This window comes from Dermacentor variabilis, chromosome 1 (assembly GCF_050947875.1).
Source record: "Dermacentor variabilis isolate Ectoservices chromosome 1, ASM5094787v1, whole genome shotgun sequence".
NCBI lineage: Eukaryota > Metazoa > Arthropoda > Arachnida > Ixodida > Ixodidae > Dermacentor > Dermacentor variabilis.
Genome location: NC_134568.1, coordinates 16,347,060 through 16,372,727, shown reverse-complemented (window position 1 = coordinate 16,372,727; position 25,668 = coordinate 16,347,060). Strand labels below are relative to the sequence as shown.

General features: G+C 49.5%; 1 protein-coding gene across 1 annotated transcript in view; it reads right to left on the bottom strand.

Moving 5' to 3' along the window:
• Positions 1 to 25,074, bottom strand: part of LOC142575565 (phosphatidylcholine:ceramide cholinephosphotransferase 2-like) — a 276,015-nt gene extending 250,941 nt beyond the window's left edge. Inside the window, exon 1 of the mRNA XM_075685027.1 lies at positions 24,556 to 25,074. The gene's annotated coding sequence lies outside the window, so the exon portion shown is untranslated. The remainder of the gene's footprint in view (positions 1 to 24,555) is intronic.
• Positions 25,075 to 25,668: the final 594 nt, after the last annotated feature.

Genomic DNA, 25,668 nt, shown 5'->3' with positions numbered 1-25,668 from the left:
GGCTTCGTTCACGCTCGGAAAAATTTTTATGTAGCACATGTTGAGCAACAGAAAGCTGCGTCGGAAGTTTTTCATGTTGCTCTACAATTTTCTCACTGGCACTTGTCATCGAATAATTAATTTAATAAGTTGATAATTAATTACGTAATTAGGCGGAATGCGGAAAATAATCTGAATATCTCCAAGCGAAGGCAAACAACATTACCTTGGTTCTGTACAGCTTGTTAAGAACGGCCTGCTGCAGTGCAAGTTTGCCAGCCATTTACGCCAGCGGTGGCAACCTCATCTTGGAATGCAGCCGCCAACCTCTAGCCACGGCGTGACTAAGTCGACTTTGTGTCGGGAACAATACGCACGTCCTACACTCTCCGTCGCTTCAGCTAGGATGCGTTTGACGAAGTAGGCTTTGTGCTGAAACCGCCACCCTTACGCTCTAGCCTCGTCGCCGTTGTGACTGAAGCAGTTCGACGAAGCAGGCTTTGTGCGCAACACGACAACGCGGACCTGATCTGCTAAGGGTGGGGGAGTTGCCGCGGGAACGTCGTCGTGGGCTCCTTTCCACGCGCCGACCAAGACGCAAGACAATGTGCTACTCGGGCGCGCTACCTGGGTCGGCTCCGAGTTCTACGAAATTCGTGTGGTGTCGGTTTCGGACCGTAAACACGTGTGTGTGTGCATGTGTGTGTGTAAACCGTCCCGCGGAGAAGCAGCTAGTTTACGAGGACTAAACGAACGTTCGCGTCACCTTGTATCGCGGAAGGACCGAGTGTTTAAAAACTGCTGTTGTGCGGATGCTCGACACACTTTCTTAAGCAGTCATGTTAGACTGAGACACTCTTTCAAGCAGTCGTGTTAGACTGACGTACTTTCTCTCGCAGTCATGCTAGACTGATGAACTGCATGTAAATACTGTAAATAAACCCATATTCCTCGTTCTCGATGAGAAGCAGTGCTTCCCTTCATCAACGTCGTCAGCGTGGATAAGTTGGACGACGGCATGGGCCAGCTACCTTCGAATTCATGCCGGACTCCAATCTTGACAACGGATCACGAGCGATGGGGTTGAGCCCACAATCCTGACAAGCTACGTGGCATTTGCATATTTTTAAATCTTGGTGCATGATAGTTGAGACACCCTTTTATACCGTTCGCTCTGCCGGAAACGCGATGAAGGTCTCTGATGACCATTCTTCGTTTGCTTTATTTCGCTTCCTACAGCGCTCAAACAAGGAACTGCTTTATTCTTATTTGCACTACGCGTTCGTCGACTTCCTATCAAACGTTTACAATAAAAGCGTGACGACGCCGCTGGCACACACTCGCGTGCTAGCTCAGCGAACTCAAATTACCTCAGGATGTTCAGAGATAAGACCCACTGCTCGGGGTTTCTTCATGCACCTACGCTGTGATTCAGAAGCCAAGTGGTCATATTATTTTTCCAAGCGATTAGGTACTCGAGAGTTTGTTCCGGTGCGACTTGATACGTGTAATTTTTTCGCGAGTTGCTTCAGCGCAAAAATGCGATGCCGTGGTTACGATATACAAGGTCGAGTGTTCCTCGGTCAAGAGACCTTGCATGCGATAAATCCATCCGTAAATTTATTTGCTTGCCTTGGAATACACAGAAATATAAATGAAGCGGACAGACTGCCTCCACCACGAAGACTCGGCTGCATCGCTCTATTTCAGGGGCCTTCGACCGGCGCTGTCAGAGCGACTTCGTTATCAGCTGTTATTTCGCAGCGACAGGGCAGCAATAATAAAACACGACAAGCTGGTAGAAGAAGGGAGATGAACAGACTCTCTTTCCTTTTTTTTGTTTCTTCTTTTGGAGTTTCCCTCTCTCTCTCTCTCTCTCTCTTCTCTTCTCTCTCTCTCTCTCTCTTTGCATACATCAGAATGCATGACGGCGAAGCAGTAATAACGTACATCACTGTCCCATACGATTTCTTCAATTGCTTTAGCCGGGTGGGCCCACTACGCGATTCATGCATATGTGTCAATCCTGGATGCAGCTCGCTCCCTCATTGGGACGCTGAAAGTTGACTCTTAGAACTATAGACATCGCCTGTCAAAAGGCTTCTCCCGAGGGTCTTGCTGGGACGCAGCGTAGTTGGCAATGCAAGCAGTCGATATACAAATTGTCGGATAAACAAAAGAAGAGCTTCGAGCGGTGGTTACAGTAAATCGCCTGCCGCAGGAAAGTAGTGATGTTACCACCGTAGAAGAAGTAGTAAGAGAGAGAGAGAGAGAAGGGAGGCGGAGTAGCGCCGCCATCGTTTGTTTTTCGCGCTCGGCCGTCCTTGAAAAGTGCAGCGCCGACGTCGCGTCTTTGCCGCGCGGTGGTCACGCTGCAATGCGCCGGTGTCGAGAACAATGTGACAGCCGAGGACGGCCGACACATCAATACCACCGCAGCCGCAATAGCGTCTCGCTGCTCCTGTCGCGGGCGCGGACTCTTTTGCAGAGCCGCAATTAGCGGGGCGGCCCCGTGAGCGCCGCATAAACGGTGCAGACCAGCGTTAATTTCGGCGCACGTACGCGCGTAAAGTGCTCCGTTATAGGAGGTCTAAGAGAGTGGACTCGGCATATATGCAGCAGTTATGATAATACAGTCAGGCATACATAGTTGACAAGTGAGCCGAACAATGTCAATGCAGGGCCGCCGCATTCTGTGCCTTGTGATCTCCGGTCCGTATTCGCAGGGAAATTGTCACGCTAGAATGGTCCGTAGGCACTAGTCAACCGGCCAACCGTCATATTCGACATATTAAGTTAGCGAAGGCGGCCGGGCGATGAGAAAAGCAGAAGCTTCAGGCTTGGGAGTGCATGGCAACTTAAATGCATGGCAAAGGAGAAATTGTGCTTCATGCATGAAACAGCGGTTTCTTAAAGAAAAGTAACTAACTGGAACGCCAATGCATTTCGTCGGACACTTTGAAAATTAATATCTCGGAACTGGTGCTGGCCAGAGAATTAGTTCCAAGTGGATACGCGGTGCGAATTTAGCGGCTACAATTCGTAATTTGAAATACGTGACGTAATGCAATTAATTAGATGTTACTTACCGCAATTACGTTTATTATACCATTGAACATTTTGATTCCTCGCAAAGTAATGGCCGCCTCATGGAGTAATTTAGATCAAGGGTTAGAAGTGCGCTATCTACCATAGGCTATCTTTAAGAAAACTAGTGCAACTAAAAAAAAGAAACACCCTGTATCTGCGGTATCAGGAGGATTCGTCCCTTAATTACTCGCAGCTGCCGCTTCTTTCCCATCCTTTCACAAGGCTGCTTTACGTGCCACAAATGCATTGCCCGCTGTCAGGAGCAGGGGCACTGCACAGCTGTCACTGACCTGCAATGTGTCTATCATACATATTCTGAAGCACAGCGGTTTCAGTCTGTGATGACACGTCAACATGAATCCACCGAAGACGGCTAATACGCTCCCAGATTGTCCTTCGTCAGCGGCGGGGCACACGATGTACAGTCGCGATCAATTTGAAGGTGATCGCTCGAGCGGCGACAAAAACTAGGAGCAGCGCCACGTTACGTCATCACCGTCGGTCGAGAGGGAAACATCAGATAGCTTCCCTCTCTCTCTTTTGGTGTTCCCTGAAAAGCTGTCACTCCCGTCAACGTTCACGGCATAACCTGCGAATTCATTTCGATTGCGTTATGAGCTTTTGCACAGAGGCGTCATTGTTAGCCAAGATATGCATGAGGAAGCGACGCACACAGATCATTGCCATGAAAGGGAAACAAACACAAAAATGTGGCGAGTTGGTCTTGGGGGTGATGGTTGCAGCCTGGAAGAGCAAAACAGGGGAAGAAGGCAGCGCAATTTTTATCTTCGCAGTTCCGAAATCGGCCGCTATGCTGCTTGGAAGGCCCGCCGGTCGATGCTCGCGCGATCACCTTCAAATTGATCGCGACTGTACGGCGCTGTGAGCGCGCTTCGCTTTTCACTTCTTCGACTCCCACCTGGCCACAAAAACAGCCGGGAGAGCCCGGCCTAGCTATCATGGCGGCACAAAACGCGCAGACCTAACGCAAACCCACACATATGACGCATTTGCCACGGCACGAGATCTACGGAGCAGCACACATATGAGCACAGACCACCATAGCAAAACCGCCATTGTGCCCGTACAACATGGTCGCTACCAGATACCACGTGACTTACATGCAAACTTTTTTCCTAGCGCACGGACTGGGCAGGGTCTCTCCTCAGTTTTTTTTTTTCCTTCCGCCATGATTGCATCTAACAGTACATCTAAAGCGGACAAAATTGGTGCGTTACAAATGGCTCTTAGATATGCCACTAATATGTGAGCGAAACTTTTGCAATGCGCTTTAAACAGGCGAAGAACTTCGTGAATACGGGTCCTGGTGCCTATTCGCAAAAGCCGCGGCTCTCCTGCAGCAGAAACATGCGCAACAGTCCTCACAGGCGTCGGATTGCCTCCCTCGAGACTACAGTGAGCGTTGTTACCCATTGCATTCACACAGAAACGAATATTAGACAATTTCAAACCGTGAATTCTCCAATCGAATATCTATCAAATGGGAAGGGCTATTAGATTCGTATCAATAAATTTCTAATATTCGCGAACCCCTATAAAAAAGAAAATCAATAAAAAGTTTTCGCGCTATAAACTGTTCGCAACAGCTGCCAGCGAAGACGGCCGGCCAATGCACAGAATGTCTACAAACGAAAACTTCATGAATTCAGCAGCGTCTGGGCCCGTATTCACAAAAGGCTCTTAAGCTACAATTGTTCGTAAGAGAAAATTTCACCCAATCCTGACGATGGACATATTATTATCGAAGGCAGTCAAGAGTTCGACGGAATACCGTCTGGTCCGGTTAGAAAATGAAGCAGGTCACTGACCAAGGTCAAAATAAAAATAAGATTACGTTTCGGGATCCGTACGGATCCCTTGTTCACAATATAATGTCAGCTAAGCACAAGGTGAAGGTTCCTCTCCCTCGGGCACGTTTTCCTGGCGTGGCATACAAGATTCCATGCGCCCATTGCGAATCGGTGCATATTGACGAAAGCGGAAATTTCTGCAGGCGTCTCAAAGAGCACAAGAACGGTCGCCAAAAGCCACACAGTGACAAATGCCCTCGCACAGTATGCCGAGAAGACGGGCCCCGAGATAAATTGGAACAACGCGCGTATCGTGGCGACAGAGAAAAACTTGACAACGAGGGTCAATCTCGAATCACTAATCATTCAAACGACAAATAACACAGTCAATAGTTCATCTATCTGGCACTCTAAACCACGTGTACTCCCGAACTTTGCGTCATGTGCTGAACGCCACTTAAGAACTTTGCGCTTAGACGACATTTCATTGTGAACAAGGGATCCGTATGGATCCTGAAACGTCATTCTTGTTTTGACCTTGGTCAGTGACCTGCCTCATTTTCTAACAACATAATCGAAGGCGATCGGCCAATGCCAGGGAACACTTATCACCGAAAAGCTTTGTGAATTCGGTCCCTGGGCACATATTCACAAAATACTCTTACGCTAGAATTGTTCGTAAGAGCAGATTTCAGCCAATTCTGATGCCGGACATCATATTACTGAAGGCGACGGGCCAATGGCAAAGAGCACTTACAAAACAAAAGTTTCGTTAATTCGGCCTCTGATTCCTGGGAAATGCGCATACAATTAAGCGATGTGCAGCATCGTGAATGGCCGAAACCAAGACGTCCCAAAATGACAGAGCGAGGTAATCTGTCTACAACGAAAATATTTGGTGGCCAAAGGGTAGCCAGATATTTCTTTTATCTTGCCACCGCTCCACAACGCATAACGCAATCGGAACACGCGCACGTTTACCAGAAGCGCTTCCTCTATAGCCTCGCGTAGAGGGGCAAGCAGGCAGTGCCGATTCGAAGCTTCCGAGCAGCCTATCTCGGCCCGCAACCGCCGCCCCAGACGCGCCACGTCCGCCTGCTCATAACGAGGGCCTTGGGTGGTGCAGCACGCACCGTACACGCATGCGCGCGCGCGCGTGCTGATGGCGCCCGCTACGCAACGTTCCGCGCACCAGCGGCGTCGTACGGCGCGCGCTCCTTTGAGTCATGAAGCGGCGCAGCGACCGCGAGCCGCGGTGGCGCGCATTTCCAGGTCGCGAGTCAGACGGCTCAATTACGGCATCACGCCGGCTCGAGGTAGCTGCTGCTGCTGCTGCGCGACGCGTCGTTTCCTCTCGGTCCTTTCACCCCGATCGCTTTCGCTCGCCACACTCCCCAGCCGTGGGTGACGACGACCCCAATTGACGAGAGGCCCTTCAACCAGCACACACACCTATGCGCGCAGCAGGTACGGCGGCACGGAGGCTCCCGCCATTCTGCCGCTGTTTTTCTTTTTTTGTCGCCACTCCGCAGCGCGTGGGCACCGGTGGCGCGAACGGTCGTTATGGTGGCCATACCGCCGTCGCGCGCGCGGTGCGGTCGGCGATATCGGCGACACGACATTGCGCTGTCGTGGAAGCCTGAGGAGGTTTTCTCGTCGACCGAATAACGGCACGGCGTGGCGCTCCCGCTTCTGAGCGACGCGAAATTTCGCGGCGATGTAAGGCCAGCGCGACGATACTCGTGAAATTGCCGATACTCTCCTTTTCGTCCAGGATTCGGTAAAGAAATGAAGAAAGACTCAATAGCTTAGTTGGAAACGCATTTTTTTTTTTGTTCTAACTTTTTAATACGCATTTATTCCTGTCGTCCGTCTATTGGCTCGTCCCTGGTGCGCGCGCACTACTTGAGGCACGGCAACAACACCGCAGTGACGGAATGCAGATTAACAGCAGTATAGGCCCGTGCACCGGTCTCGAGCGCCTGCACTGAAACCTGTACGTCGGGGCGATAGCAGGCATTGGTGCATCTATCGTCCGCCTAGGGCCACGAATCAACAGCCACAAGATCGATTTGAGGACCATCCATCCCATCCACTCTGCGTTACATGGCTGCCAGTTGCTGGGAAGCGATGGACACTAGAAGAAGGCTTCTTTGATGAAGTTGGTTATATGCGTTTGTTGGTAGGCCATCTTTTAATTCGTTGTAACGCAGACACAACGACACAAATACAGAAAGTACGCGAGACGCGACACAGCGTTGTGTGTTGCCGCGTGTGTGTCTGTGCTACAAGTGAGGCCGTCTCTTTGATCAAGCACCGCGCGTCGGTGGCGTTGTGTCCGTACACGACGGTGGCGACAGAAGCGAGGTCACATACGCCATTTTAAGAGGTCGCCGTGACGGTTCTGTAGAAAAGAGGCTAAGCGGAGAGCTATTCAGCCGTCGAGAACTTGAACGTACACGGGTCCCGCTCAGGACTTGTTGTTTCAGAACATCGCTCACCGAAAAAGCGCGAGAGCATGTATGGCAATGAACGCCGTTGGAGGACGACTTCCCTAAGACACTGCGCAGTTGTCATATTATTGTGAACTGAGTTCAGGAGCGTACTTCGCAAGGGCATCATTTGAAAAGAAAAACGAAATAAATTGTCCAAGTTGTTCTTTTTTTCTTCTGCATAAAAACGCTCTTCAGCAGCGTGACCTTGCGGGGCCGTCCTCCGCTAATGTCGAAGCTTGTCCTGCGGACACGTGGCTAGCAGTGAACTGGACACGCTGCCACAGAAACACAAGATATAAACGTTGGGGTCACCGTGAATGCTCATGCATTTTTTATGCTGGCCTTCAAAATCTGCTTCCGCCTGTCAGTAGAAAGCCGCATTCGAAACAGTCATACACCCTGCACGGCAGGCGCAATGATTCTGGCGTAACGTACGAAAACCAACACTATATGACAATTTGCTGTGGTGTTTGCTTCAGATAATAATAATAATAATAAATTCAACACGTTATCGCAGGAAAGCGAGAGAGGGCTTAATGAGATACACGCGAAAGGGTAGTGGAAGAGAGAAAGCACAACCAAAACCCATGCGAGTGAGCAAAGCCACTAGGTCGTAAGGAAAGGGCAGCGCGCGCGATGACGCAAGGACCAGTCTATGCCGCAGCTGTTCCATTTTGGCGTTCCCTTCCGGCCTCAAGGTCTCCGGGTGATGGCTGCGCAACTCACGTAGAGAGGGTGAGCCGCAGAGCGCGGAGAAAATAAAGCAGACCACGGCTGGGCTAGCGAGACGCGCGAGCATGTGTGAGTGTGTGTGCGTGCGTGGGCTGCATGGCGATCGCCGGGTGGCCCGCGGCTTGCTACATTCCCCCCAGCCGGCTCGAAAGAGCGCGCTACTAGTGGCCCATGACGCCATAGCCCCCTTCGTCGTCATCACCTTCAGCACTGACTCGTGGCCGGAATGTGTAGAAGTATGGACGGGGCTTCCCGCAATGTGCTATCAACGCTGCGCCTGTCAAAGCAGGAGGGCTCGGAAGCTTCGCCTTTAGTCGGGGGTACATTAAATTCTAACGTTTCTCCCTCTTACCTTCAAGAGCTGGCTATCTCTTAACGGCTTCGAAGACGTTTCGCTGTGGGCAAAATTAACGCAACGATGAATCATATATGAGTTGCTGCGAAAATCTGCGTGCATGGTTCGCATTTCACTTTTGTTGCATACCGATCATTGATGGTTCGGAACGTTCGCGTTGGAGGGTACGCTATTCATTCAGAAAGGCAAGAGCAGCAAACCATTGCGAACCGTGCCTGCAAGCGAATACGAGAACGACGAGGAACGTGGTAATAATTGGACGTGGGCGTTTGCGCAAAAGGATAAATTTCGTTGTACCTTCCTGAATTCTCCAAACACCCTATTCCCGGCCTCTCCCTCAAAGTACAGACTTAACCATTTTACTTCTGGGACCAACCGATCATACGGCTAACGTTACACTGACCTTGCGAGAACCTCCTCGGGGCGCGCAGTACAATAGCACTGCTTTTTGAGAGGTACGGCTACTACTGTAGACAGTGAAGCCAGCTAGAAAACAAAACCGCGCGTGGAAAATTATAGGTGTATCCTTATATTTGCATCTTCCCTTGTCCATAATAACTATGAACGAATAGATCAAAACACTAACGCTTGTATAAGGCTGATTATCTTCCCCGTCGTCGGACACACTACAAGTAAAACAGAGCACGGCGCGAAAAACCAAAGTGCTCAACAAATTTGCTGTCCCTGACTCAGCTATGGAGGGCGCCGTGCTGCTTCAGAGTACGTACATTACGATATTGGCATTTGCTGATGTGTTTAAGGGTAACGCGAGAAAGCGTACTAATCTTACGCGACGATACGTCGACGCCCACCGCGATGCTATAGTGGACTAGGTCGCTTTTTCGATCAAAATCTTGGAGCAAAGATGCGCACACCTCCGCGCACTGGGAAAGTGCTCAAAACGCACAATGCGGTCCGCAGCTAAATGTCACGCACGAGCTGTGGCTCGCGCCTAAGGAGGGCGCGCCGGCGCGTAGATGTAGAGTTACTGTATATGCTACCGTAGCATATACAGTAACTGTATATGCTACTGTATATGCTACTGTATGTTACTGTATGTGCTACCGCAGGTAGCACATACAGTAACTCTACGTAGATGCAGTGCGCAGCGTAGCAATAAACATGCACGCGGGACGAACGCAACGCTACCCCTGCCTCGGGTCGTTCGCTTCGTGCAGTTGGGGCAGAGAAAAACCGAAGGCCGCTGGTGCCAAGCGCTCGCGTGTTCGCTCTGGTATGCGCTATCACGCCGGAATAAAACGCGAGGAAATGTAAACTTCAGACGCGTTTCCTTTTTTTCAGATTCTCCAGTGCGCGTGACCTGGCGTGATTAATTCGCAGACGCTCAGCCACGGGCCTAAATCGTATTACGCCACAATCATAAATCGCCATCTCAGGTAATTAAACACAACTCATTCCGGTGCGACATTACATTACTGCACAAAGGCGCGCGCCTGCTAAAAATGTCTTGCATGGCCATATCAATCCTACTGGTGCGGCTAGCGCAACGTTTGCGTAACCTACAGCAGCTAACCATATTGACGTCCCCTTTCGTCTTCATTACCGTTGCAGCAGCGTCGTGTGAGCGTGAGTGCCAATCTTTAAGTTAGCCATCGAATGAACTTTGTCACGCATACCGTGCTCCGTTTCAACGTTATCCTGCACAGCTGTCACGCGAGCACGGTACTCTTCAGTAATGTAATTAAATATCAAGGCCTTGGTGAGGCAGTCGAGTTACTTGCAGCGACATACTTTAGTACATCACCTCTAAGTAGTAGAATGTTTCTGCATAGCATATGTCACGCATCACTGTCTAGTTTTGTTACGAATATATTTACGCATTTTTCAAAGAATATTTTTAGGCCTCTATACAGCCGTGTTTCATCCACGTCTCGATGATCATTATTCATTTACCAATGGCAGTCTATTATCATAGCCTTGGCGCTCTTTGGCCACTTCTGGCCCTTGCACCAATAAACTCCAATCATCATCATCATCATCATCATCATCAATTAAACAGCAAGGAAACTGGAAAGCATTTTTTCTTCTTCATTGGGAGGCTCTGCTGGTGACGCAAGACCCTGACACCCAGCTACGGTTGGTGAACAGGGCTCGGGCGGCGGCAGCGAGCCATGGCTACCTGGACTGAAGAGGCCACCCACCTTTGGGCTAAAGAAGCCTGGTCTAGCAATAAAGTTTATTTCTCTCTCTCTCTCTCTCTCTCTCTCTCTCTCTCTCTCTCTCTCTCTCTCTCTCTCTCTCTCTATGTGTGTGTGTGTGTGTGATAAAAACAGCCATAACCGTTCCAGCTTCTAACGAAAGTTACATTTTACTTGCTTCCTTCGCATTCGCTCGTAACCAAGGTGGTGTTCAAAGTGGTGCGTACGGTGCTCAAGTTTAAATAAGTAAATAAACAAATACATGCCAAGCAAACGCGTATTACCGTAGCTAACTTGCTGTACTGACGCGCAAATATTTTCTTCGCACCCTCCACTCACCTCCCTTTATCACCCTGCTCCATTCCTCAAGATGGAAATTCGGCACTATGACGTCAGAACGGCGAACGAGATACACCTATTCTATAAAGCAAAACCTTCGAAGCCTCCAGGCGCCGTCTTCGTACGCGGGCAAATAAATTTACACTAAGAACATTCTCGCACACACACCAACGCAACCTATACGGCGCGCCGCCATGGAGGCACGTGAATCGCATTTTGAGGTCGACAAACCTGATCTGGACACAGTCGTACGGACACGGTCAGGCGCAGTTCTTTTCTTTTCATTTTCCTCTCCCCCTTGTTCCGGTATGGCCGACGGACGCGACTGGTGTTTGCGTTTGCGGGCACGCCCGCGCTTTCCAAGTTCTCGGCAATGAAGCCGACGCCACTGGCGAAACGAGATCGCCAGTGTAACCCAATATGGCCGGAGGGCCAGGGTCAGCTCCCCAACTTTTCAGGATCAACAGGGTTCAGTTTCCAACTGCGTCGTCCGGGCGCTTTTCACTTTTAGGAAAGTGTGGCGACTAGGCTCGTTCGAGGCTCTTTAGCAAGGCGTCATATAAGTAACAAAAGCCGCGCATCCATCAGTCTGTATAGCGAGACAGAGAGAGAGAGAGGACTGATTTCTGACAGCGGCCACTGAATGCCATAGACACAATGAAAGCAGTCACAAATAGGTTTGTAATTATATGGCATTAAAATTAGTATTATTCATAGAAGAGTGCATTACGGCGCACCTCGACAACAGACGCGCAGCAGACAAATTTGATGCAGTGAGGATATTTAGACAGCGTTTCGTGTTTCGCTGCGTAATTCCGTAGAGAATCTGTAGCGGCAGTCCCGATAGTTATACGTACGGAGAGAGAGAGAGAGAGATTTTACTGAACGAAAGCCAAAGGTCGGCCTGAGCTAGTGTACCGAGAGAGAGAGAGAGAGAGAGAGAGAGAGAGAGAGAGAGAGAGAGAGAGAGAATCTCACTGAACGAAAGGCAGAGGTCGGCCTGAGCTAGTGTACCGAGAGAGAGAGAGAGAGAGAGAGAGAGAGAGAGAGAGAGAGAGAGAGAGAGAGATCGCACTGAACGAAAGGCAGAGGTCGGCCTGAGCTAGTGCACTGAGAAAGAGGTAGATTTTACTGAACGAAAGGCAGAGGTCGGCCTGAGCTAATGTACTGAGAGTTATTTGACTGACCGAAAGGCAGAGGTCGGCCTGAGCAGGTGTACTGAGAGAGGGAGAGATCTTACTGAACGAAAGGCAGAGGTCGACCTGAGCTAGTGTACCGAGAGAGAGAGAGGGAGATGTTACTGAACGAAAGGCAGAGGTCGGCCTGAGCTAGTGCGCTGAGAGAGAGATCTCACCGAACGAAAGGCAGAGGTCGGCCTGAGCTAGTGTACCGAGAGAAACAGAGATCTCACCGAACGATAGGCAAAGGTCGGCCTGAGCTAGTGTACTGAGAGAGAGAGAGAGATCTCACTGAACTAAAGGCAGAGGTGGGCCTGAACTAATGTACCGAGGGAGAGAGAGAGAGATTTTACTGACGAAATGCAGAGGTCAGACTGAGCTTGTGTACTGAGAGCGAGATAGATCTCATTGAACGAAAGGCAGAGGCCGGCCTGAGCTAGTGTACTGAGAGAGAGATCTAACTGAACGAAAGGCAGAGGTCGGCCTGAGCTAGTGTACTGAGAGAGAGATTTTACTGAACGAAAGGCAGAGGTCGGCCTGAGCTAGTGTACTGAGACGGAGAGAGATTTTACTGAACGAAAGGCAGAGGTCGGCCTGAGCTAGTGTACTGAGTGAGAGACTGAGATCTCACTGAACGAAATGCAGAGGTCGGCCTGAGCTAGTGTACTGAGACGGAGAGAGATTTTACTGAACGAAAGGCAGAGGTCGGCCAGAGCTAGTGTGCTCTAGCCTACCATGCTCTGCACAGGCGCTATACGTACACGTCCACTTATATATGTGTGCGCTGTGTTCTTTGTCGGGCCATGTTGGGGAATGAGGTTGTTTCCGTGAAACGGAAGCCTGCAGGAAACCCCGAGAAAAAATTTGAACGACGCTTAAGCTTCGCTTTAAGAGTGCAACGCGATAGAATTCAAAGATCTCTGACTGCTTCTCACGCTTCCCGACAACTGCAGCGTATGTAACCGTAATGTTTACTGGGAAACGCTCGCGGCGAAGGCTATGCACGAAGGCGGGCTTTCTAGTAGAAACGCGGCCTCTTGCTTGGGCCGTGATGCGGCGCATGCTAGCGCCATCTGGAAGTGTTTTAAGGAAGCGGGCGTGATGCTCCGTGGACTCTGCAATATTTACGCGCCGGCCTATGCAAATGGCTGACGCCGTCTCCAGTCTATGTATTGTAGAAACACTGGAAAAGGAGTCTGAGTTTTCGCGCAACAGACTTGTTTTCTCGTATATTCAAATTACAACCCGAGAGCTATTATGTCTTTAAGTTGTGTGTAAGTCGTAGCTTACGATTTTTCCGCGTATTTTAGCTTGAGAAATTCAATTATTTCAGTCAATTCCTTGCGTCACATAGAAGGCCTGGGTATGTGTGGTTCGAAAACCTTTTGCCGAAACGACGTGACACCGTATTTTCTGCAACACGAGCTCCTTAACGCTATCGCGTTAAAAGCAGCTATGTAGTCAAATCGACAAACTTCAGTAATTCCTCTACCTCTGAAATGGTTTACAGTGGACACTGCAATCCCCTCGAGAACAGCTACTACTTTAAGATGCCACAAACATAGTCTTCGTCCACAACCGAATATTGGCTGCTGCGTGGCCTCCGAAATACAAGCACAGAAGCCACCGCTCTCAGAGTCTGCTTCGCACACAAAACGTCGCAAGAAGTGCCGAGCGCTAATGCCTACGCGGTAGCCCCAAGGTAAATATACCTGGTAGCGAAGCTTCCATAGGAGCCCATACGTTCAAAACATGGCGGTCCATCGGCGGTTCATGGGGCTTAGCGCCATCTGTATGTGGTGGGAACACTTCCGGCGGAAGAAAAAATAATGTGACGCCATGTCCGTTAAAAGCAGAAGTGACGTCATTTTGTTTTCGAAGGCGCGAAATTTGTTTTGTTGTCCTTCCTTTGGAGCTATATATTCAAATGCCCCGTCATTCGACTTGATGGGCGTTTCGAGCTTTCAGCGTGGAAAGCGACGCAGGAAGAGGCCAGCGTTACGGTTGTCGAAATCGCATCCCTGCACAGAACATACTTTCTTTGGAGGCCGACGAAAGCGTTAGGTGTAGAGTGCTGATCCTATTGTCGGATGCCAAGCCCGTCGGCCAGCGCAGTCTCACGAAAACAACTACACAATTATCTGGCGGTCGTAACCCACTCCTTTTAACTGAACAGATTAAGAAGCGATGAAGCTACCCGCGTCACCAAATTCAGACAAACTTCGATAAGCAAGAAAGCACAAACTGTGAGGGGGGCGTATTTCAACAGGTGAACTTTACGAGTGCGCCTTTCTGCCCATTTCAAGACGTGCATTGCATTGCGAGTGATAGTGGCGTCAACGCCCCCTGCAGCGATGGGCGCTGAAAAGAAATGCATTTATTAATAATAACAAAATTAAACTTGTATTTTCTTAACTCGCCACGAATATATAAAAATGACTAGGAATTTTATTTTCGTTGAATGAATCTAACGGTGTCTCGTTTGAATTAAAAACGCGTTTTTCTTTCCCAATGTTTGTTCCCTCCAAACATAGTCGCGCTTCAATCGCTGCTCCCATAACCCCCCATGATGATGTCGGTGACAATCTGTACTGAACCGCTTTTCGCCCGAAGCTTCGCGACCTATTTGAATCGACCTTGGTAGCCCTGCGACCATTTGGCGCGCCCGGCTCCTAACTGTTAATAAGTAGCGTCGAAATTCACGCCCCAGCGTCAGATCTCTCTCTCTCTCTCTCTGGATAACAAACCCAAATCTCGAAGGCCACGCTTTCTCAGACTGCATGCACCAGAAGACATTTGGGAGCCGGAAACACGTCACAGATGTCTTGTTTTTAATACCACCCATTGTTGCAGTGGGCACGAGTTCGATCTCCATAACGGTATAGCGGGCATAGTTGTTTTTTTTTATCTCTCTTCACCACAGTATGAGGATATGGTCTCACGCCTACGACAGTGCAACGGAAACGACGGACAAACGCCACAAACGTAGTTTCCGAGCTTTGAACTGCTGCCGCGGTAGGAGGGGAAGAAAAAGAAGCACAGCAGACGACGCAGTACGGCTTATCTGCATTCCCTTGAAATCACATGTTACCATCTGACGTGGGCATCCTTCTCTGTGGTTGATGCATTCGGGCCAGTTAACAGAGCCTGAAGTTGTTTCCTGTCGAGGAATGAAATTTCTGCAGCCTGGCAGCGAATTGCAGAATTATTAAATACGCGTTCGGTTTGTGCGCACACTGTGTGCGTAACGACGAATTGCGCTGCGCCACGCTCCTTTCTGAGCAAGAGGAAAATAAATAAATAAGATGAAGAAAAAGAATAAATAGAAAGGAAGTAATAATAATAGTGTAAAACGAAACTATAATCCTGCAATACACAGTCCCGATGCCGCAGACAACAGAAATAGCAATGCTCTATCTGTGACAGCGCCTAAAGACTACCGAGAAAAATAATACTATGACAATCTTTTGAAGTCTCAATGTTCCAAGTCTGAAAGCTTAACCGAGAAAACGCGCTGGAGAAGAGGGCTAGTTAAATATGCAAGCCGGCTTCAGTTACCAAGTCTTAACTTTCGTCTTTCGCTTTTACGCATAACACGATTTCTCAGAGCCACATTTCGTTCGCCTGTACTTGGCTTTTAATATTCTAGTAAAGTACTTGTCAATCAAACAAGTTTCCTGTTTCTTTTCTTCAGCTGTATGCTACGCCTTCCGCCGTCAGCAATATCTTCACTGTCCTCTCTAATGCATATTGAGCAGCAAGGGTGCGTTTATTAAATAGCAATAAATCCCATGTGCAGCCATGTGCTTTCTGATACGGATGATTGAGCTTCGTTTAGTAGGTGTCGGACAGCTACTAAAAGAAAACACAATAAACAAAAAGAATGAGAGAAAAATACGACCCTGCATGTCGCCGAAGACGTCTTGGATTGCAAAAGCCTTGCGTGATAGTTCTTGCTCGCTCTCACCTCCATGTCACACCTGAGATCGCTCATCGTGTCACCCGTACGTGGAATACAACGCAATTTTCTTTTTCAGTGCTGCGAATGGAAACGCCGAGCGCTTGAGAGAAAGAGAGTGAGGTTTACCTCTGTTTCTCTCGATCGATCGGCGTTCGCGTGAACATACGTAGACATGCTACAGCGCAGGAGGAAAATGGAAATTAAAGACCCCAACACGACGATTGCAGATGAAAATTCACACAAAAATCCATGCGAACACTGCTACTTCTACTGCAACAGGCCGAGGTGGGCACTCGGTGTTCCCGACTACGTACTTCCTCGCCGGATCGGGCCGTGCGCGGTCATTGCTAGGAAGATAAAATATAGAAGAAAAAGCTTATGAGAACCAGCGCTTATATGCGTCGTTCCATTCTTTTAAGTATTTTAATTGTTCTTAAGTTTCTTTTTTTTTTTTACTACTCGGAGGTGTCGTTCTCACCTTCGTTTTTCCTTTTACTGTTATTACTACTAAAAACTGTCACACTTCACAAAACATATGCCCGCGGTAATATTTGAAAAAGAAAAAAGAAACTTTGATCAACTGTTACCTGTTCGTATTACTGGGGGATCCATTAAATGAAAATACCCATGTCACGCTCGAATGACGCCACTGAAGTCGTTTCTACTCTGTTTAACAGCCTCGCTTCGTTCCGAAGGAACACAAAACGAAAGGGGATTAGCGCAATGTGAGGAACACAAATTTCCACAGCACTGTAGCGACTGTACCGAACTGCATCGTCGCGGCTGTCGCAGTGCGCGGTGTATGCATGTATGCTACGAGTTCTCTGAACTGTGGCCGTGCGCCAAAGTCGCGACGGGAAAAGGCTAAAATACAATACGCTGCACACAACCAGGATTTTACACACACACACACACACACACACACACACACACACACACACACACACACACACACACACACACACACACACACACACACACACACACACACACACACACACACAAGAAGAAAAAAAAAAATAAACTCGATCCTGAGGCAGCTGCTCAAGGACGCGGGTGATAGCAGCGCACGGTAAGAAAAACCCCATATATGGGTTGAGCCGTTGAGCGCGCGCGTTCGCTGGCGGAGATGATGACGCAATCACTTACAGCAGTCACGCGCCATCGCTATGTATTGCGGAGTCTCCTGCACCGCTTAGAGCAATACAAATGTGATCGCAACCGATGCCCTCAGAAAAAAAAAAATAAAATAAGCGCGCCGACGGAGACCTCGATCCCATGAAAAGGAAAGAAAACGCGACTACGGCAAACATCCATGGCAATATTACACACGACGTTACAAGCGCTGCCGGTGAGAGTGAACTGGAAATATGTAACTGTTTTGCAAACTGTTCGCATACGAGCAAGCTAGACGTGCGGTATTCCCAAAACCTTTTCGTTCATAAATGGTATTTGCGTGCCATTAGCCGACCACCTTTACAATGTCGAGCGTCAGGATTGCCTGGAATTTGATCTTAAGAACAATCCTAGCTCATTGTTGCGAGGCATGCCGTGAGCATATCTCGAATACCAACAAATAGCACAGGGAACTCCAATTTGCCTTCTCAAAGAATCCATGCCGGAACTGTAGATGAAATGCGCGTATACTACGTACCGCTCTAACGGCGACTGCAGCAACCTGACGCAGAATAAGATTTCCCGCCAAGTTTTCTGGCACGAAACTCCGCGCACCGGATTAACGACGCGTTTTATTTCGCAAGAACTACTTCGTTGACGGACAACGCCGGAAGCTATCACCCCGTTTGTTATCACGATTGGCCGGCGCACAATTGCGCAGCGCCAGCCCGACAGCGCGAGGCCTTTGCGCCCTGGTTCATGGCGTCGAACATGCAAGCTCGCCAAAATCGAATGGGCACGACGACAGACGAGCAGTGACGTTTATCGCGCTCGTTCTTGCATCACTTCCAGAGTCCAGCGACTCGAGTCACGCCACGCTCAGTGAATGGAAACGTCAGTGCACTTGTGCGACGACGGGGCTCAGTGCACGCCAGGTATTGTGTTGCAATACTGGCTGCTTCGAGGAAGAACAAGCGATTCCTTTGAAAACACAGCGCATAATTGTAGGTAGTAACGGTCCCCTTTTTATTTGGCCACGCATTATTGGAGATGGCGGACATAGGGAAAAAAAGGGGGGGCAGGTAATATGTAAATTTTTAAATGAGTCTGTTAATAAGCGAATATCACAGAGCCACTACGTCCACAGGCGCTGCCGAGAGAAGCATCATCCCCACTGCACTGTCTCCAACAAAAGTGGCTCTCGTTGCTTGAAGCAGTCGACATTTAGGTAGTTTTGACAAAGGCTCTGTTTTTAATTCCTGCCTAGAATTGCCTTCGCAGCAATATGGCTAGAGCGTGTTTGTTCATGCCGAAACCTGGTTAACGATATTGTAGGTGGATCGTAGACTGTCAGAATTCCCGCTCACTGTCTTTCTCTTCTTTTTTCCTAAACTTTCATTACAATAAATAGACAATTAAAGCAACTCATTAAATTTCTTTTCGCCGCCAGCTGTTCAACAAACAGAATGAGTGGTAGCCCCTGTTATTGCAACGTACTACTTAGACGAGACAGCACATAGCTGTACGAGGGAAATTGGTGTTCCGTAATGTCGTATGGATTCGGAGAGTTATAAAACCGTAGGCTTCAAAATGCGCAGGCGTGTATATAGTACCACAGAGAGTCTCAGAATGGAAACGCCGCTCCGCAGGTAAGAACAGTTACGAAACGCTCCGATGTCATGTCACTGGCATGGTCTTGCACCGAAACCGTATTAGGAAACTGACGGTTACGAGTTTAAAAAAAAAAAAAACACCAATTTGCGTTGTCTGGCTTAGGCGGACACGTTGGAAGTTTCAAATTCTGCAAGCTTTCCTATTTCTATTTAATTACGAAACGAGAATATTGGCGAGCGCACTGCGCAACACAGCACTGCAACGGACTCGACCGTTACATAAGTTGGTTGTGTCGCAACGAGCGTGAAAAATGAAAAAAAGAAAAATCACCGCCCAAGCAGTCCGAACAGATGGTTAACCAGCGAAGCCGAAAGATGCGGCCCCGGTGTTTATCACTGGGCTTAATCCCAACGGTTCATTAAACAACGGCTTGGTAGGCTGCCGGATCCTCGGTACGCAGTTGCTGCTTGCGCTCGTCTGCACGAGCCTCTTGTGCCCGGGCTGCAGCATCGGCACGGCGTAGACGAGCTCGTTCCCGGTTGCGTATTTCCAATTGCTAGTAGGTACAGCGGAGCGTGGTACTTGCCAAGACGACGGACGTTTGCGCGCATGCGCGAGTAAGATCGGGTGCGAGAGAGGAAATGTGGGGACTTTTGCTCCTTGACGACTCTGTCTAGGCACTACGGAGGAGCTTCTTAGCGCGTGTAGTATGCGTTTGTCCCAAGGCGTGCCGGCAGAAGTAGCGGGTCGCGGTATACAGTGCTGAACTTAGCATCTCAAATTCGCGGCTGGACGCAACTATATTTATTTAATCGTGTTTTTTACTATTTAAAACAACGTGTCATTATTTCGCCAAAGACACCAAAGCGGCAACGCATCAAAGCTAGAACCCGGACTGGTCCGTGGGTTGGGGCTAACAGAGGCCTGCGCGTGCCAGGGGAGTATAAGATCCTCTGTCCGCTACCGCGGACAGCCAATTTTTTATGCGAACACCCCCTGGCACGCTTCGGCCTCCGCGGCCCCAACATACAGGACACTCTGCTTCCAGCTTTGATCCCCCCGTTACCGCTTGGGTGCCCTGGAGATCCTGCGCCGCCTGCTTTAATATAACCTCAGGTGCTCTCCCTGAGGCCTCCGTTTGCCGGTTACATGTGCCCTCCTGGATCAGTGCTTGTAAAAAATGCAATCTAACGTCGCGACTAAAAAAGCGACCCGCGACTTATACAACACCAGTCAGAGCCTTGCCCCTTCAGACAAAGCGATCACCAAATGGGGCGTCCGTGCCCACTGCCTCACCGCGCGGGCAGCCAGCGGCGGAGCGTAAACTGGACCACACTCCGCAATGCTGGCGTGCATAGGGGACAAACGCATGCAACACGCGTTAAGAAAGATCCTCCGTTGTGCCTAAGCAGACTCACATATTCAAGGTGCAAAGGCCTCCTGATTTTCTTTCTCGCAACCGCTCTTACACGGTCCTGCACAGAAACGTCGAGCACCGTGAAAAGCGCCACGCCCCGCTGTACCTACTAGCAATTGTAGAAACGCTTCCCCGGTTCTGCTCGCGGCGTTGCTGTTTTGAGAGCTGCCTGCTCCTCAGTAGTACGTATGACGCGTGGCCCATCCATCTAGAAGCCGGCGAGAAACAGCTGAGCGCGCGCTCGGCTGGGACGGTGAGCAACGACGTCACTACTTGTGCAGCCAATAGCGCGCCTCTCTCTCTCTTTTCGCGCACGCGCATAGTGTTGCGACGGAGGAGCTCTCGGTGTACAGGCGACAGACGGACGGACGAATCGACTAGCCATATACAGCTTCGCTGCAAAAAGACCTGACTGGCATTGGCTTTATTTTGCACTCTGGATGCGGGCATACGATAACTTTCCATTTTACGCGCGCGAAATACAGCGAGTGAAAGTGGAAGAACAATAGCGAGGCGCCTCAAGGTCGAACTTCAAGACCTGGGGCCATATTCACAAAAAGAAAAACGTCTACGCTAGTATTGTTAGCAAACAAAGATTTCAGCCAATTGTGAAGTTGGACATATTGTTAGCGAAAGCGAACGGCCAGTGGCAAAGAGCGCTTACGAAATAAAAGCTTTATGAATTCGGTCTCAGTTCTCGACTGCAATACCCAGTGGCTAAGAGTGAGCACGTTTTATCACTCAGGCTGCCTTGAGCAGATGGCCGATTAAACAAAAAAAAAAAACGTAAAAGCCGTTTGTGGTCACCGGTTGCCTGCAGCTGTTCACTGCTGCTGTTCGCAACGCCTATGTAGAAACCCTCAGGCCCGCACGTCGTCTTTGGCTGCTGCTCTAGGCTTCAGGCAGAGTTAGGACGAGTCAGGACGTGTTGAGGACACAAAGAGACGCCTGGCGGCAACACGGTGCCGTGCGTCACAGTTACTGACAGCAGTAACTGAAGGAACTGATTGTTACCACCCTTTTTATTTTACTTCGTTTATTTCTTTTTGTTCCAATATCCTTTACCTGTTTGGTTTGCATTCTTAATGGGCGTTTCCGTATTTACTTGTTTGTAGTAATATCTTTTTTTTTTTTTGCATCTTTGGCATCGCCGCTCAGATTCCGGCAGCCCGTTACAAAAGGGTACGGCCACCATCACCAAGCACTTTCAAAAGCTTTCAAGTTGTTGCACGATAAAATTTAGAAGCAAGATTTGCTTCCCTCGCATTCTCAAGCACCACCATATAGCGGAAACCGCAATCCTCCATCACGTAAAAAATTACAGGTGCAGACGTTTCGAGATTTGAAGGGTCGGGAACTAACTGGGGACCAGGTATTCAGTCCCAGGTCACTAGTGCTAGCATATGTAAATAATTTTGAAGCTACTGAGCTGACCTACAAGTAGTTCGTTGTCGATTTTCACTTCATAAAGGAAAAAGTAAGAACGGAAGTCGCTTCTGGCCGCAATGTAACTGTCTAGCTTGGGCTGCTGGCACCTGACCGGCTGCCAGCAGAAGGGTATGGGAGTAAAGGACAGGGAAAAAGACGGCCAGAGCGGAGAAAGTGGTAGGAGAAAACTATATATTGCTATGTGATATGAGTAGCGACTATTTCAACATTTCACCCAGAGCTTGCTTGCAGTGTCACTTCACTAAGTGTTCACATTGGAATACAAAGACTGCCACGATTACAACGAGCAACGGCTTTGTTACTGAATGACAAAAGATAAATACACCACCTTTACAACACTCGAAAGATACCGTTTTTTTGGAAATGCTGCTGAAGAAGCAATAGTAATACAACACTCCTCCACTCAAGGTTACCGAATTTGGAGATTTCGGAAGCTTTGTCAGTCTGTCATCCAAGCGCAGACACGCAAGTACCGCGGCACTGTCTGCTACAAATTTAAGCCTTCGTCAGCGTGTCTATGCCCCGATGTTACCAGAGCAACTCCCGGGAACGACGATATACTGATCATGCCCATAAGGAAGCAATACGAGAGTACTTAATTTCCATATTTGAACTCCCAAGCCCCTTACTGTAATGGATTCGGTATCCATTCTCATGACTATTCAGTAATGTTAAAGGGACCCCTAAGAGAAACACTGAATGAGCTTAGGCTGATAAGCTATTCTTTCGAAACTATACTTTGGGTAATTTCGCGGTAATATAGGTTGTTTCACAGAAAATTACTGTAAAAGTTCCTTTTTTTTTTTTCGCAGCAAAACCCCAGTGCCAGAACGTCAACGCCACATCACGGATTTCAAGGTATCTCCCCGTATTTTGGCCATTTATTACTAGGTAAAAGTTCGAGGGCCTTGGCATGTTTAGCCTTTGGAATACAACGCAGTTTTTACCGACAAAACGTTAACTAGGTCATGACGTCCCTGCGAGCTGGCGCGGGAACTTCGTTCAAGGCGACGTCGCCCTCAGTGTTTGGTGCTTGCGTAATTTCTTGCTTACCATGCCTCCTCTAGCGGCAAATGTCATTCTTCTGACATTGTTGAAGTGCCATGTAATCACAAAGCTCAAATTATTTTTTCCCCTTTTAGAGTCTCTTTAATGAGTAGCGCTTAATTCACGACTAAAGCTCGAACGTGCAGAATATATGAGCTTGTGTACATATCGTAGTTACAATAAGATATCCTTAGCAAACTTTGGTGCAACTTTCAATGAAGAGATGGGTATGTTTACGTTCCTCTATTCTGTCGCATGTGGTTGGTCGGGCGTAGCTTTTACGAATGCCTATACACATTTCTTATAGGAATGGCCAACAGTGCGACGTGCAATTTTTGAGAGTGCGACGACACAACTAAGCTCCTTCTATGCCACTGCCCATCTCTCAACGTTCAACGATGTGGTCTGCGAGCTCTCGGGGGAAAAGATCCTGGGACCCTGGCTGAAGCACCCTTCCATGCACAAGGCCACAAAGCCGTATCGTAAGTGTCGAAGGCGACGGGACTGTACGAACGCCAGTGACTGTTCGCGAACATTCCTCTTTGCTACTTCTCTGACCTTTTCTTTTTATAATCTGGTCTTCCCCCTTTCGCCTTTCCCAAGTATAGGGTAGCCAACCGGGCATGCCCTTGGTTTACCTCCCTGCCTTTCCCTCTTTCTCTCTCTTGCGCCACTTAATATTCGAGGTAGGCGGTTATTTACTTTCTTCAATGGGCGCACGTGCTGCTTCAACGCGCTCACGGTTTTCTAAAGCTGCTCTGCGATACGCCATGTACAAACACTGCTACAAAGAGAAAGAGAAAACGACAAGGCAGTCAAGTGTCCAGACGCCTATCGGACACTAGGCGACATGTCAAGGAGTAAAGTTTACTGAGCGCACGGTTTCCATTATCTTCAAAAGCTTTTGTTTCTGGCGAACGCGCGAAGCAACGTAAGATATTTGCGCGACATCTCAGTACAGAGAGCATTCGAGTTGTTTTTTAGGAACCGCTATGGCAATCGCCTGTCCTTACTTCCGTCAAAAGCCGGTTCGAGCCTCATCCACCAACAAAGCTGGCTTTTCGACACCCGGCACGCCAGACTCTCAGTGTGAGCATGCAGTCATGTAAAGTTTCGCCGCTCCAGCCACAATCGCGACGAACAACTCTTATTAACCTACTACCCAGCTTCTGACCTCGCCCCGAGATGTCGCAATGGGGTGACATCATTACGATAACACGTTGCAGGCTGGTGCACGCGCGCAGGGCGGAGGAAACATGCCCAAGGAGCACATGTTTTCTTCGCAGCTGCGTACGTGACACTTGGCGTCGAGCAGCACGAGGTAACGCGTCAAAACAGACCAAGTCGAAAGCACACAGTGTGTGCACGACGACTAACGATGAAGTGAGCTGTACTGAAGGAAACAAGCCAGTAAAAAGTCCAGCAAGCGAAAAAACATTTCGAAGAGGTGCGCAGCTATGCACGTTGCCGAAACGCTGCGGCACGGCGAGAAAGCGCCTATCATGATTCGACACCACCACCTGCGTGCCAACCAGAGCGTAATCAACGCAAGCGCCATCGTCAGTACCTTGTCCTGGCGGTGCGTTCTTGTTTTCTTGCTTTGGTGTAAAAAACCATCGCGTTTCGTTTACATCAATACATGCGCGACTTACCTGCGGGAAAAGAAAGCACAAGTACGCCGACAGGCGCTAGTTGTCGAGCATCTCACAAAATGGAAGCGCGACTCAAGAACGCACTGGAGACGGCGCAGCGGGAAATAAAAAGCGTGATAAGGAGGCGCCAGCAGTTCACAGGAAAGACAAGTCAGACTCACCGTTTCAACAACACATCCGCGAACGCGCTGGGACACTCGCGCTGTCGTACAAACTTGGGGCGATCCCGGGCTCTGCCGCAGCCGCTGGTTCAGAAGTCAGACAAGAAGAAAGTGTTCACAACGGCAGCGACAGAGACAAGGCGCCGAACGGAGAGAGGCGGACGGCGTCGCCTTTTTTTTCCCTGGACGCCGGCACCACGAAGCTCCCTGGGCTCTCACTCGGCGGAGGTGCCAGCCGTGCCAGGCTCAGTTCACGGAATTCCTTCTCGGCTTCGCAGGGGCAAACAACACGGTCGTGCGCTCTTCTCGTGTCCAGTCCAACTTCACCGAGACGTCGGTGCTTGCTCCAAGTTTGGCGTAGACGACGCCTGCAGGGGCACGCACGCACACACAAGCACACGTACTACACGGAGAGAATAGCGATCGGTTCCAACGTGGCCAGCAGAAGGACAGGCGTCGAGCGCAGCGCGCGGTTTGTTCCTGCCCAAGCGGCAGCGACGGCGGTGACTTGCTCGGGGAAGTTGAGAGCGTGGGGGAACGTGTTGAGGACGTTCTCCGCGAGGGGCGCCGTCATCGAGGCCGCCGTCTGACGTCATCGGCGCGGGGGCCTGCCTTGCCTCTACGCCTGCCCGCCTGCTGCCCCGGCGTCACTCAGGTCTTTTTGGCGAAGTTTTTTATTTATTCCGCGTTGCCAGCCGCGCAGTACCTAACAAAGCTTTCCTCGCTCCCCCAGAGACTTTTCGCAGCGTGTGGAGAGATGCAGATAAACGATGGCCGGGGCGGCGCTGGCTCCGCGGAACCTTTGAGGTGTTTTCCAGGGCGCTGCCATGGAGGAGAGGCTCTCCCTGCAATGGCTGTGTGCTCGGCGCCACGGTGGTACCACCGTGCTCGGCGGGTTCGCGTAAGCGGCTCCATAATAATATTCGGTAATGGATTACTGAACAGGTAAATGAAGTCCCCGACGAATAAATGCTAGAACAGTATCGCTAAAATGTCGCTGGAAAGTTCTAAGTGGAAGTGCGTTTCCCATAAATTAGTTAGTTAGTTAGTTAAATGGGGTTTAATGGCGCAAAAGCGGCTGAGGCTATGCTGCGCCAAACACGAGGTGTTTTA